General features: G+C 35.0%; 1 protein-coding gene across 1 annotated transcript in view; it reads left to right on the top strand.

The window, feature by feature from the left end:
- Nucleotides 1-16,074, top strand: part of HIF1A (hypoxia inducible factor 1 subunit alpha) — a 208,651-nt gene that overhangs the window by 159,901 nt on the left and 32,676 nt on the right. The window lies entirely within an intron of this gene.

The following is a 16,074-nucleotide window of genomic DNA, read 5'->3' as shown; positions in this document are numbered from 1 at the left end:
GACAGAGAACACCCCAAATCGCTCGTTTGTGTTGGTATCAAGTGCCCAAGGAGAACCTAGATGTAGTAATAGATTTGACCCTTTGAGATATGTTAGGGGGAGTGTTCAATGTCCGAAGCAAATCAAACAGAAGCGATAAGCTCTGAAAATTCTTTACTTGGCTCATTTTCTGGCGGGGCTGTAGTTGTATTAAGGAAATACCTGTTTTCGTGGAACTTCTTCTTGAAAGGTGTGGGGAACATTATTTAATAAGAACCAAAGAGGTTTTAAATACAAATATTTAAGGATTTGGAATGACTTTGAACTTAGGCACATTAGCTCTAAAAGGTAATTTTCTAGGTGAAGAAATTATGTGTTGTGTGTGCATTCTAGAAGAAAATTTTGTATAACATTGAAATTGTTTTATTTCTGTTTTGGTAAACTGGTCTTTATTTAATGGTAAATGCTTCTATCTGAAAACTATATTATCATTTTTTTGGAGATGTTATCTTGGCCTATTTGAAGTAGAAACTTTTGAGAGAGGTACAATTATTTAACATTTTTACTATGTAAAAAACGGCCAATTCGGAAAGTTAGTTTCTTTCTCTGTAAAATGAGGGGATTGGAGTAGTTGCTAGGTATAGACCTATCTATATATAGAACCTGTGAGAAATTAATACAGAGGCTATTACAAAAGTTGCTATTAATTTCGTAGAAATAATTATAAAGCTTTTGCCTGAATTGAATTGTACATCTCAGGTTAGGGAATAACTGGATATTCTAATTGTAATTTACATTAATTTTATAATTGAAGATGCTTTAAGCAAAGTTATTACACTTCCCCTAGTACACTCCATTTCACTTTTGTTCTGACAGCTAGTATTAATATTATGGCATGATCATGAATGAATTGTGTATGGATCCACTCAATTGAACAAGCATTGTTATGACTGTTAACAGCTTTTTTTTTTTGCCTTTGTATCCTCAGGGCCTAGAAAAGTGACTTTTGCATATTAGGAAATTTAAAAAAAATGTTGAATTGTACAAGTTCCTTTTTGAAAGCTAGTAATGTTTGCATGTTAAGATACTTGAGCAACAACTATTCTGTATTTGTATTGGGAGTAAAATGAAGAATCCAGTTTATATAAAATATAACCATATGTGGGACATTATCACTACTCCCTCAATTCTAGATTTTGTGCTACTCTTTTAATATTCTTGAACATAGCTTGGTCTAGTAGACATGGAGAAGATCTTAAGAAGTCAATTTGTTTAGGCCTCTCACTTAGGCAGATTACCACAGCCAGACTTTCTAAAGTACATGTCCAGAGTCATAAATATCTTCGTGGATAGAAAGTCCATAATGTTCTTCTAGAACAAGTTTTCTTAATCTAAACGCCCTTGGTTCTGTGAATACATTTCATTGGGTCTGTAAACTTTCATAGGGGGAAAAATCATATTCCTTTTCACTAACCATCTTTTCCTTTGTATTTTATGAATTTAAAACATTTTGAGAAAGGGTTCATAAACTTTGACAACTGCTAAAGGGATCCATGACACCTTTGTTGCTTCTCATAAGTCAAGATACTTAATGTAGCTTGAAATAAAATATTGCTGCAGTTTTAAACCTGTTTCTTCTTGTCCTTCGTTAGAAATGGAAAGATTTAATATATACTTCATATATAATATACTTCAGTTTGCTATCATCCTGAAGAGTTTGCTCTAACTTCAACTTCTTTACCTTCCTTAAAGGTCCCTATGAATGTTTTTATTCTCTGAATTTTATTCAGCATCATCACCTGAAATGAAAATACGAAACTTAACACTTAGACCCAGAACCCTAAAAAGAACATAAAATATGTAATGTAACAGAATCGGTCTTTTTAAATTTTTCTATGTCTAATGCATTCTTAAATTGTTAGTTGGTGTGGTATACACCAGTATTTAGTTTGTGCTTCTCTCAGACTGGGTCTTTTTCTTCAAATAGTTGGCTTTTTGGTCCATCATCAATGCATTTATTAAGAATCACCATGTTCCAACTATTATGCTAAGCTCTAAGGATACCGAGACAAAAGTGAAATAGCCCCTGCCCTTGAAGAGTTTACTAAAATGTAAGAAAATAACATACACATTTTAAAAAGTATTGTATCATATATACAAAATGCACACAAAGTAGTTTCTATTCACAAAGTGAATAGAAAATTCTCTAGTTAATAGCAAAAATACCTTGATATTTGCTCCAGAATAATTAAAAATGTGATAGAACCTGGATTCAAATCCCAACCTTGGGCAAGTCACTTAACCTTTTAAAATATTTTAATTTCACCAAAGTTATGGAATAGGTGAAATATAAAACAATCTTTTGCTAAATGTGGTCATTTCTCTCCACACATAGAGTGGTGTGCTTAGTAACTGAGTCAAATTAAGTTGGTTGACTCGTTCAGTAACAATTAATCTCACAACTTTTTACATCTTTTAAAAAATAAATGCAACATATCCTCTTTCTTCAGTCATTTACTTGTTATACAGGATCTGGAATTGAGTTCACAAGATTTTGACACATTCTTCTTCATCATGAAAGCACACTTACACTAGATATTAAGCATAACTTTGATAAGCACGGATTATAGCCTATAGGGTTTCATTGAAATTTAAATTAGACAAGTTTCAAGGCCATTGAAGCATAATTATTTCCATCTCTTAGATTTCTTAATCTTTTGTGACATGGTGCACAATCGATTGTATTGTAGGTTTTTTTCATCTCCATTTGAGAATTTCTATAATTCTAGTATAATTCAGTATAACAACATATTTATCAAGAAGTTCATCATTACCTCCCCTTTGTAAGTAAAAAGCCTCAAACATTCTTTAAGTGGATATTTTACAGTCTGATCCAAGATGCCCAGATCTTACAGGTCCATCTGGATTTTTTCTGAAAAATCTATAGACTTGAACAAAAATTTGAATTTCATCAATAAAAATTATCTTTTCCTAGTCGTCAGTACTCTTGTCCTTACATTGTCTTGCACCTGACAGTTCCTTTATAGCAATGGTTAACAGCTAACTTTCACTACTAACTTTAAGAAGCCCAGATAGCACTTAAGAGAAATCAGCAGCTCCTTCAGCTTCCAGGTCCTTCTGAACATGTTTTGTAAAGGTTAATGAAACTTTCACAGCAATAATATCTAACAGTTATTAAGTGTGCTCTTTAATACCTATAATTTTTGGACATTTCTTGGAGAAATAACCATTTTTAAAGATCCCAGAATTTAAAACAACAAAAGAGAGCAATGAAACATATTTTTGTCATGAAATTCAGCACTGAACTCACAGAGAACTAACTAAAGATGGGAAAACCAGCTCAGTCTGGTTTTATCTAGTTAAAGGCAGACTTAATGAGTCAGATTACTCTCAGTAGAAAGACACAGGCATAAATAACTATTGCTATTAAAAATACCATCATTGATATTAAAGCAGCTTTTTGTCTGGTATTTATTTAAAAACCCTCCATAATATGGACCCATTTATTACTCTGTGCTCTACACTTTCTATATTCCAGCCATGTAAAATGGAATTCCCAAACTCTGTGTTATCATATACTTTCTTGCTTTTTCAGTCTCCATACCTTGTGCCTGGAATGTGTTCCCTTCTCATCTTCAATTTGCAGAATCACTTTTCTTTAGTGCTCACTTGAGGCACTACCATCTCCAGTGTAGCCTTTCCATGATTATCATCTCACCACTTGAAAGTTGAATTGTAAAAATTCTGCCAGGGTTGGAGGAGATGGTGACCAGAGAATTTTAGAGTGATTGATACTCACTGGTACCATCTGAAAGGTATGACTTTTAAATCGTCATCATTCATTTCATTTTATGAATTAATCTGCAGAAAAATTCAGACATAAATCTGCCACAGCTCTTTCTCTTCTGTTTACAATATTATACTGCTTCCAATAGATTAAGACTGTCCTTCAAATGCTTATTACCCAAGCATGTTCATTCTCTTTCATTTTAATTTTAAGGATATTGTCATTCTGAATGAAGGTCATTTAGTTCCCCCAACTGTTAGACCCAAGAGTTGACTTTAAAAGCCTTTTAAATAATGCTCAAAGGACTGCACCATGGAATTCCTTTTTTTTTTTTAATGCTAAGTATGATATAATGATAAGTTAAACAGGTATTTATTTGAATGTGACAGAGTAAAAACCTAGGAAACATTTTGTTGATCACTGAATGTAAGCTCTTGGAGAGTAGGAATTTAAAAAAAAAATTTTTTTCTCTAATTTCCCCAGCTTGACGTGTAATAGTCAGTCAGCAAGTATTTATGAAGTCCCTACTATGTGCTAGGTACTATGGATAGGCACTAGGAATACAAAGAAGGACAAAAGACAGTCCCTGCTTTTGAGGAACTTGCAGTCTGGTGGGAGAGACAACATACACGTGACTGTGCAAACAAAACGTAGATAGAATAAATGGCGGAAAATCAACAGAGGGGAAGGACCAGTATTTGGGAAGTCAGGAAACGTTTCTGGGACTTTAGTTGAGACTTGATATGGAGCCAGGGAACATAGGAGACAGAAATGAGGCAGGGAGAGAGTTCCAAGCTTGGGGGACAGCAAATGAAAATGCCCAGAATCAGTAGATGGTATGCCTGGTGTGGGGAACAAGGAGGCCAGCGTCACTGAATGTCAGGGTACACTGAGGGGGATAATGGGGTGAGAAGATTGGAGAGATAGGAAGGAGCCAGGTTTTGGAGGGTTTTAAAAGCCAACATTTTATATCTGATCCTGGAGGCAATAAGGAACCACTGGAGTTGACTGACTGGGGGGAGTGGGGAAGTATGACATAGTTAGACTTAAGCTTTTGGAATATTGATTTGACAGCTAAGGATAAATTGGCATGGTGAGAGAAACTCGAGGCAAAAAGACCAACAGCAAGCTACTGCAATAGTCCAAATATGAGATGAGGGCCTGCACCAGAGTGGTTACAGCTTCAGAGGAGAGAAGGGATTGTATATGAGAAATGTTAGAAAGATAGAAAAGGGAGGACTTGGCAACTGATTGGATCTGGGGAATGAGAAAGAATAAAGAGTCAGGGATAACTCCTAGGCTGCAAACTTGAGTTACTAGGAACATATTGGTACCCTCCAGAGTATTAGGGAAGTTGAAAGAAGGGAAGGGTTAGGTAGAAGAAACATGCTTAATAAATACTTGCTGATTGATGGTAAACTAAAACCTTACTTATTTCACTTGCTAGAGATTATTTTAGTGGTTCTTTTATCTCCTTGATAATGGTATTCCTTTCATCAGTACAGATTGTAACCTATACATGCTGTGTGTAGGGTTTTTGTCACATAGATTCTGCTCAGAGGATCCACCTAGGATGCTAGAGGCCCCAGGTCTTTATCATTACATGGTTAATACAAACAATAGATTGGATCATATATCTCTTCTCATTCTTGTCACAGGTGGCCCACTTTTATTTTTTTTTTTAATTAAAATTTTTTTTGTCTTTTTGGAGGGAGGAAGGCAAGCAATTGGGATTAAGTGACTTGTCTAAGGTCACACAGCAAGTAAGTGTGTCAAGTGTCTGAGACAGGATCTGAACTCAGGTCCTCCTGACTCCAGGATGGGTGCTCTAATTCACTACACCACCTAGCTGCCCCTAGTGGCCCACTTCTTATGAAGTGACTATCCTCTTTCTGTATTTTAAGATAAAGGAATGTAAGTCAGGGCTTCTATAAAGGGGTATGGATTAGATTAGATGACCTAAAACATGGCCTTTTTCTAACTCTGAGATTCTGTCTTTAACCTTAATCAGGTTGTCTTGATATCATTGAAAATAAACCATAACCTTCTTGTGTCCATTGCATATACTTTTCCATTGCCCCTGGGATTATACTTACGTTTGAGTCTTCAAAGATTATAGTAGTGTAAGAATGACAGTGAATTTAGGGAGAACATTTCTATGAAATATTTTTTTCTACTGGGAAACACTTTGGGATTGTAAAAAGCATTGTGCAGTTTCTTATATGCAGTCTCTCTTGGGGATCTTTGCATTTGGACCCTGTGTAATTCAAATCCTTATTTGAATTGCTTTGCCACTTAGTAACTTTGTAAACCCCTAGGTAAAGTAAGTCCCTTAATCTCACTGGCTCACCATTTTCGCACCTGTAAAGTAAGGTGGTTTGACTAAGTGTGATCTCTTAGTTCTCTTTCAGCCTAAGATATCCCTTGGACCAGGATGTATCCTTCAGCAGATATCTTGTTTTTATGACTCCCTTTTTCATTATTCAGACAGTGTTGGAAAACTAATAACTTACCTGGACTTCCACCAAATTATTTGAATAGATTCAAGTCTTCTGTTTCTCTTCCTTTCATCCAACTTTCCACATCACTGATAGAATAATGTTTCTTATGCATAGATCTGGTCACATCTTTCCTTGTTTTTAAAAAAAAAAATTCAGTTCTCCCTTTGCCTACTGAGTAAAATTCCTGCCATTTAAAGCTTTGGTGTGATCTCTAGACTTATCTCATGTTACTGATATACATAAATGCTTTGCCTCTACCAAACTGTTCTAATCCCTGACTCCAGAACACACTGTACCCTCTTCTCTCTCTTGCTCTGTCTGCAATGTTTTATCTTCTCTCACCCTTTTGAATTGCTCCCCAAATTTTAAAGCCAAATTCAAATGTTATCTCCCCCATGAAGTCTTCACGGATATGCCCAGTCAATAACAGCCTTTTTTATGCCTTTTAAAATTTATTTATCACATAATTTTGTGTATTACATGATAAAGTCATGTACTTGTTTTATCCTTTTACTGGATTGTAAGATCCAGAGATGTAAGACTTAAATCCTTTTTTGAAGGGAGTCTTTTAAGGTTCCTTTTGGCTCAGAAGGGTTAGGTTTTTGTTAATGGAGTTTTTATAACCCACAAACAATGAAAATGTGTCAGTTGTCTAGTTGTGAAGATGTGGTCTGCTCTAGGGAATCCTATATGAAAAATTGCTTTGTTCCCTTCTCACTCTTTTGTCAAATATACCTTAAACACATGCTAATCACTCTCATTAACGTATTATGATTATGTATAAAGATTAGAAAGTAGGTATATGGTTTGGTAGTTCAGTTCTCTTGATTTTAATGTTGCCCTTTTTTTTTTCTTTATATCCATCTGTTATTTTCCCTGCCTTCTGATTTTTAAAAATAGTCCTTCAGAGTTTTCAAGATCATGTCTTCTCCATCACGGATTCCTCAGTGTGTACTTGGGCGCATACAGTTAGTCAGCTAGCATTTATTAAGTGCTTATTATATAGATCATTTCCTGTACTATGCTTATGTGCTATTTCTTTGAAGATTATATGCTTCCTTTAAAATATAGTTTAGAATTTCAGTTGATCTGTAATCTCACTGGTGTGTGTGCTTCCTCTAATTGTGTCAATAATATGTCAATAGCAACCCTTTGATTCTTTTCTCATTCTGTGTGATTTTGTCCATCTTCCTTTAAATTTTATTAATGAAGTCTACCAAAAGTGCTTCCGTAGATCTCTTGACATTGTGCAAATCACTAAGAATGGCACAAGAGTTGATCATTGGTTGTTTTTTATTCCTGCTATATGACTGACCCATCTCCTTTACTTGGTCAAATATTTCTTTGATGATATCTCTTATGGAACTTCTCGCAGTTTTTCATTAGTAATATGCAGGATTCAAAAAAAAAATTTGGCAGCAAGTTCTGATAAAGTTCTCATTTCTAAGATATATAGGGAACAGAGTCAAACTTATAATTTGTTCAGTCATTCTCTAATAGATGGCACAGTCTCTCATTTTCTAATTCTTTGTCACCGTGAAAAGGTTGCTCTGCATAGTTTTTATCCATAAGTCCTTTTCCTCTCTCTTTGGGGTATATGTAGTAGTATTGCTGGGTTATTCCCTAGTTGAAAAATGGTTAAAGAATATGAATAGGCAGTTTTCAGAGGACATTCAGGCTATCATCAACCATATGGAAAATGTAAATCATTAATAATTCAAACACCTTTGAGATACCATCTTACACCCACCAGATTGGCAAAGTTGAGTAAAAAAAGGGAAGTAACAAATGCTGTGGGAAAACAAGGACACTAAGGCACTGTTGGTAGAGCTATGAACTTGTCCAACTATTTTGGAAAGCATTTTGGAACTGCCCCAAAAATTGATAATCTGTCCATACCCTTTGACCGAGCAATGCTACTACCTATACTCCAAAAAGAAAGGAAAAGGACTCATGGTCAAAAATATGCATAGCTGCCTTTTCATATGAAATGTAGCAAAGAATTAGAAAATGAGAGGCTGTGCATCAAATTATGGGAGAGGGGTGTTGTGTGCATGGTGCAATGCTATTATGCTATAAGAAATTATGAAAGGCATGGTTTCAGAGAAATATAGTTATACTTGTGTGAACTTTTACAAAGTGAAATGAGCAGAAACAGGAGAAAAATTTATATAATAACAATACTATAAAGACAAACACTTTTGAAAGACTTAGGAACTCATTTAGCACAATAGAAACCAACCATAGTTCCAGACAACTCATAATGAAACATGTTTTTTATTTCCAGATATAGAGGTGATGGACTCAGAGGGTAGACTGAAGCATTTTGTCTTTTTTAGACATACCTAATGGAAGAATTTGTTTTGTTTGACCATACATTTTTACTAGGTTTTTTATTTGTCTTACTTTCTCAATGTGTGGGAGAGGGAGAGAATTTGGAACTGAAAATAAAATAAAATTGAATTTAAACTAATACATAGCATCCTATTGATGCCCACTGCAGCTTTTTAATTCTTTGCAGAATTTGATTTTCCATAGCTTGTGGCCATTTAACATCTCCAGAAGAATAAGTGTTTAAAAATATGGACATTTTCTTTAAGAAGTTTAAGATTGTTAAAAGCATTGCATAATTTCCCAAGCGTATTCCTCTCTTCTATTCAGTTCTGGGCATATCTCATCTGTCTGTTAGTATATTTTGTAGTGCCTTAACTCAGTGTACTGACCTTCCAACTTTGCATGTCATCTCTTGGACAATAGGCATTCTTCATCCACTTTTTTTTCATATGTAGGTAGTTAGGCCAAACTACTGAATAATTTATCTTATTTAGGAGACCTCACAGTCTTCTGGGATTTGATACAGTGAGCAGTGTCATCTGCAGAAAGCATCTTTAAGACCACATCATGTATCAAGGTATATCTGAGTGATCCCCACCCTATCTGCAGATAGTTTGTTTGGAGTTGTCCATTAATGTTATGAGATTACAAATTTTTTTTTCAATAAAATTCATTTCTGGGTCTGCTTCATAAATGGCATAGACTGGCATGTGGTTCTGCCTCTTGGAACACTTAATATACAAAATTCTAGCATTGTAAAATTGGTAAAAGAGGTGGTGGGTTTTGAATTGCAAAATTATTCCTCTTTTTAAAAAAGACTACATTTTCCGATTGTTGAGACTCCTGAAGGGATAGTATAATTAAGAGCTTGTTTAAACCTCTGGGGATGTTTGCTTTGAGAATACCATCCATTATTTAAAGTTTTAAGAAAACCTTCTTTTTTGGAATTACAAGTCCACTGAACTGGGGACCCTGAAGTATTCTAGTCTTAGCTCTGTTATTAACCATTTGTGTGACTTTGAACAAGCTATTTCCTCTCATTGGATCATCTATAAAAGTAGCAGGTTAGACTGGGTGTTTAAGTTGTTTTCTAGCTATAAAATTTTCTCAGTCTTGAGGAATGTTAGAATTTTTAAAAATTCTGAAAGAAAATAGCCATTAGCTTAACTTTGAGGGTTTTTTTTTTTTAATTTTAAGCAATTGTTAATTTTGCTCCCAGAATCTGAGTTGAAATAGACTTCCCAGTCATCTAGACCAAGCTACATTCTTGAACAAAAATGCTCTTCCTCATACCTGGCAAATGGTTATCCATCTTATTTTGCTTAAAGAACACTAGTAAGGAGGTACCTTTGTGTAAGAAAGTAATAAGCCCATTCTCCTTTTGGAGTCTGGATTTTTATGAAATTTGTCTTTATGTTAAACCCTCTGAAACTGAGCAGAAGTCTAATCCTGCTATTCTTTAAGTACTTAAAACTATTATGTCTGTACTATGCCTTTCACCCTAGTGGTGAAATACCCTCAATTCCTTTTATTAGTCTTAATATGACATAATCTCAAAACACTTTTACTGTCCTGGTCACTTTCTACTACTTGTTCTCTAGCATGTCAAAATTTTTCTTAAAATGTGGTTGCCTAGAAACAAACATAGTGTTCTGGATACAGGTTGACTAGGGCACACGTATATTGCTAGAGTTACTTCCTTTATAGTCCAGTATACATCTAATAATCTATAATCATATTTGCTTTCTAGGTTGCCAGTCACACTGCTGATCCAGACTGCTAAGAGTTTCAGACTTATTCAGAGCTATACCATTATTTACAGCCACATGTAGGCACTTTAGAAGCAAAGCTTAATTTTACAACACAAACACAGGACTTTACTATAAAAAAATTTATTGATGTACCAAGAAATGCTAAAATGTAATTTAAAAAACCAGCAAGAAAACCTGTGGCTGAAATTCCCTATGAGTATGCATAAGACATATATGTACCTACCCACAGTCATCTATACACTATAGTGGAAAATTAAAACTAATCCAAACCTATGTGACCAACAAGCATTGGAATGTATTCTGTGCCATCTTTTGCAGACTAGGATCTATTACAAATATTTTGTAATAAAAAAATAAAACATCTTCCCCCAAAAAGATATCCTACTCTGCAGGGGCCTGCATAAATACACCTAAGAAAAAACTGAACTACATATTTCAATTTAAGACATTAATTAATAAGGTTTACCACAATTCTGAAATAAGGAACAAATCCTCTTGTTCATTCCACTATAGCTTTCTTAGGCCAAGATTGCCTTTGCTGAATATATTCATTCATCTCGCCTTTCAAGAATTTTTAAGACTCAGTGAACAATTAGAATCTATCTTCCTTCTTAAAGATAATTTCTCCTCATCTAATGGGGTCTCCCAAGATGAATTTTTTAAAAACCCTCCCCACAAAAAAGGAGATCCACTCTGTGAAAAGTGGGTTCTACTGAGCACCACTACAATTAGACTTTCACTTCCAGTTATATTGTCGTTACCCCTTTCAGATCAATAAAACTGAAGGGAAAGTCATCCCAAAGTCCAGTCCTTGATAATAGAGCTGCCACTTGTGCATCTGCACATTGTCCCAAGAATTTCAGCATGGTTTAGGCAGGATGACAGAGAGAGAAAGAGCACTTTAAATCTTGTCTATTAACATTCATTGTCACTGCCAGCTTTGTTCACCTGTAGATTTTCTTGATACACGTTGTACCTTTTTTTCTTTTTGTAAATTATCTTTAGCCATGTAATAAATTGAAAGACTAGTTGTACCTTTTTTTCTTTTTGTAAATTATCTTTAGCCATGTAATAAATTGAAAGACTAGGGATTTGTTTTTGTTTTGCCTTTTGGTATTTTTCCCCAAAGTTTTTTTTTTCTTTTATGTTGACAAGAATAATTCATTGTAAATTAAGCATTATTCAGCATGGTATATTGGGAAGAATATTGGTTTTGGAATTAATTGACCTGTGTTTGAATTCTGAACTATGATGGATGTTTTACTACCTGTGTGATCTTGAGCATTTCAGTTTCCCTCTTTTGGCCTCAGTTTTTTTTCATCTAAGTGAGCCAGTTGGACCAGGTGATCTCCAAAGATATTTCCAACTCTTGATTCTGTGATCCTATAGATGATTGATTCAAAATTGTTAAGGACAATCAGAAATTAAGGTGATCATTTCTAAAATTTTATGCAAGTTATATCCCATTTTGTAAATTAGGGTAAGAATTAAGTATAAACTTGATTTATCAGCAAGCATTTATTAACCATCTACTATGTAACAGGCACTGTGCTAGGAACTGGGAGACCTAGACAAAAGTGAAAACAGTCCTTCCCCTCTAGGAACTTACCTTCTATTGTGGGGGAGACATGTGTACAAATAAGTATACAGAAGTATATACAAAGTAAGTAAAGATAATGGGAGGGAGCCTATTGTAGAAGGTGGCACTTGAGCTGAACTTTGATATACAATTGGGATTCTAAAAGGCCAAGGTGGGAAGGGAACTTTCCAGACATAGGGCGGGGACAGCTTGCATAAAGGCATGGAGATCAGACTTGAAATCCCGTAGGTGAAGACCAGTGAGAAGGTTAACTTAACTAGACAGTATTGTGTTCAAAGGGAAATAATATTTTAATAAGGCTGAAAGAGGTAAGGTTATAAAGGGCTTTAAATGTCAAACAAAGAATCTGTGTTCAATCTTAGAGGTAATTAAGAGACACTGTAGTTTGCTGCGTTGGGAAAGACCTGTGCTTTAGGAATACTTTGGCAGCTCTGTGGGGAATGGTTTTGCAAGGGAAAAGATTTAATGTAGGCAAACCAATTAGGAGACTTTTGCACAGTCCAGGGAAGAAGGGGTTAAGGGCCTAAATTAGATAGACAGACAGATAGATAGGAATTACTACACGTGGATTTAAATATTGTTTGCCACCAAATTCCACCATCCAGCATCTTACTATTTTTAGTTTCTAGTATTTGATGGTATTAATTCTAGATTTATAGAAATTAGTAGTGTTAACTTTATAATTTATATATTAACAATACTATGCGACATTAAAAAAAATTTAACCTGGGAGAACATGAATTGTAACTATGAAAACTATCTAAGCAAGACTACTCCTTCAACTCTAGTTCCTGTGACAACCCTTTGAGTGATAATAGGTGAGTAACCCGTCTTGAGTGGTGTCTGGATGGGCCAGGTTTATCCCTGAATTGCTCAGGGATTTTTTTTTTCTATATGTATAGCCAGTCCTCAAGACTTGTCATCTCATATAATATGGCCAAACACCCATCCTTAGAACTGCCTTATAAAGTCTTGAGTTCAAGAATATTGTGCATTTACAAACCCAAAGAATTTGGCAAAATTAAGGCTAAGTTAATGTATTAATATAATTTTGAGTAGATGTTAGTGTAAATTTATTCAGATATAAGCACTTAGATATTAATATTGCCAAGAATCTGAGGTAGGAAATCTTTCATAGAAACTAGCAAATTATTCACATCCTAGAAATTTGAGGAAATTATTATCCTTAATTTTAAGGGTTGCTAATTAAATATGGATAAAGAGCTGACTACAGAGCCAGGAAGATGACTTGGGTTCAGATCCAATTTCTTGCTAACAGTGTGACATGTGACCCTAGGGCAAGGCACTTACTTAGTGTTATAGGTCTACGGTGTCGAACCTGGGGCTAAACAAGATAAAAATGTAATTGTGAAGTGTTTAACGAAATGATTAAAATGCAGTGCAACATAGATGATATTGATTTGTGGTTTTCTATGTCAATAGACTTAGAAATTAGTCTTCTTAATAAGAAGGTACCAACCTGCAGGTCTGATCCCTATCTCTCTATGTTTCATAAGCTTAGGTCTAATAGACCAGAATTCTGTAATAATACAGCATTTTATTTATAAAATAATTAATATCTGCGCCCCTATTCCCTTATGATCTGGGAGTAACTGGCATAAAGAATAGCTTTTTATACCCTTTGGAGCAGAGTAGAAAGAAGAGAGATGATATAGGATAGAAGTTTGAGGTATCACAGTTAAGGAGTATCGCTATGAATTATTAAAAGGCAAAAACAATGGAGATAAAATGTTCAGAAAGGTAGGAAGAAAACTGGAAGAGAATAGTGTCGGGATAATCAAGAGAGAAGAGAATATCCTAGAGTAGAGGGGTAGTCAACAATGTCACATGTAGCAGAATGTTCAGAAAGGATGTGGACTGAGAAAAGACCATCCTGTTTCACAGTTAAGAGATCGTTGGTAACTTGGGAGAGAGCAGTTTCAGTTGAGTGAGGCTAGAAGGCAAATTGGAAACAGTTGAGGCACATTTGAAAGAATAGAAAGTGGAGCTAGTAAATGAAGCTAATATTTTCAGATCTGAGACATGAATGGGGGAAGGAGAAAAATGTGTATGTATATTTTTATCCAATCATCTTGATTATTTCTCTGCCATCCTCAGGAGCATAAATCCACCAAACCCATCCATGATCAAGGCTAACACCCTTAATACTTAAGAGCTCTTTAATCAGACCAGCTTATACACTATCTCACTATCTGCTTCCATCATTCCAAGGCAGTAGTTCTCAGACTTTTTTGTGTCATGTATCCCTTCTTAGAATAATGTGATTAAAAGGAAACCAATTATATTAATATACTTGTCAAATTTTAAAACCAAATTTACAGAACCCAAGTTGTAGCTTATTGTTCCATATCACTGCACAGCTAGCAGTCTCTGAGCCTTTTCTTTCTGGACCTTATTGTAGTATCTTTCCCTCCAAGCTCCAGCCCAACAAGTCTTTATTCAGGCAGCCAGGTTTCTTCCTCGATTTTTATAATTATCTGAGAGAAGAATGTCATCAACTCCATTTGGTTCCTTGATAACTCAAATACAAATTCTCTCTCTGAACCCCAGCAGGAATTAGCTCTAAAAATTTATCTTATCTTTAAACTTGCTATAATAATATAGTGCCGAAATACCTCCTAAATTATGGAGTTATTCACATTACATAAAGTCCTTTGTACTACTAAAAGAATTTGCTAAAGGAGATTTTGTTAGTAGCTCCTCTGTTAACACTTGAAAGAATTTGTTTGGCAAACAACTTTTTAGGTAATTGAGCCAAAATTAAGTATATTTGTACATGTTCATGTTTTCTTCTCTGTATTGTCAAAGATAATATGTTCCCTCAGTTCCTTGGGGGCAGAAACTGTTTTACTGGGCTACATGTAGGCAAATTGCTTAATAAATCCATGTGATTATAGTTTGCTTATTTCTGTATCCTCAGTTTTATTTTATGCTTTTTTCCTCAGTAAACTTGCTAGCTCTTCAAGAATGAAGACTTTTAAAAATTCTTTTGTACTCCTTCCCTAAGATTTCTAGAACTTGTAATTATTCTGTAACAAAGTAGTAAATAAGAATTCTGAATCTCTTATGCCAGCCTGAAATATTAATATTCATTTGTAGGGATTGGGTTTTAGGGGAGGGTCAGTGGTAAGTGCATATAAGAAAGGTCTTACTCTGGTACCCTGTCATGGTATGAAGGTGACACATTCATTGCATTTTCAAAGGCAAAGAGCATAGAGTGAGAAATTCTTACCAAGCTAAAATGTGTTTGAGTTATAGACGTGGACATCTTGTACTCTGTGTAGATAGTCAGAAAATCTCTCTGCTTTTTCTAAATGCTTACAGACTCTTTGGACCCTATTTTAATGGGACATTGTGGAATTTTGCCAGTAAATAAAGTCAAGCTTATTGTCCTTTAACTTTGAAAACTCTACCTTTCCCCTTTGAAGGAGTTCATTTGAATTATTTTTCTCCCCAACTAACCCTTGAAGTTATGGAAAGATTGCACAAGATCGAGAGACAGATTGGATTGAGATAACATGAGTATGTTAAAGTAGTGGCAGCTTGTTTTTAGGCATAATATCCATAAAAGAGTCTAATTTACATCTCCTTGAAAGGAGGGAGATTATTCACTTTAGTTTGTTCTATGACGTCATTAGTGTAGATTGTTTGAACTTCTTCCCACTTGTAGTTTTTTTTGTGGGTTAACACACATCCTGTTAAGACACAGGAATTGGTGAATATCTAGTACCTTTTTATGTCCACCAGCATCTATATAGCATACAGTATACTGTCAGTATACAGAACTCTGTATCTAACCCTAGTCATTGTTTCAAAACCCCAAGACTTGTGCAGTTCAAAACCCTTAGTAAGAGTTAACTTAACCACCAGTCACTAAACTGTATATCCCATTAACCCAGTGATTCTGCTACTGAAAGGGAAAGGATTGACATGTACAAAAATATTCACAGTGGCACTTTTTGTTGTAGCAAAGAATTGAAACTGAAGAGGTGCAATCAGTTGGGGAATAGTGTGTGTGTGTGTGTGTGTGTGTGTGTGTGTGTGTGTGTGTGTGTGTGT

The sequence above is a fragment of the Petaurus breviceps genome, unplaced genomic scaffold (genome assembly GCF_028583685.1).
Source record: "Petaurus breviceps papuanus isolate PSGF00001 unplaced genomic scaffold, PetGlider_PUasm1.0 189, whole genome shotgun sequence".
NCBI classification, from domain to species: domain Eukaryota; kingdom Metazoa; phylum Chordata; class Mammalia; order Diprotodontia; family Petauridae; genus Petaurus; species Petaurus breviceps.
This window is presented reverse-complemented; position numbering and strand designations above follow the sequence as displayed.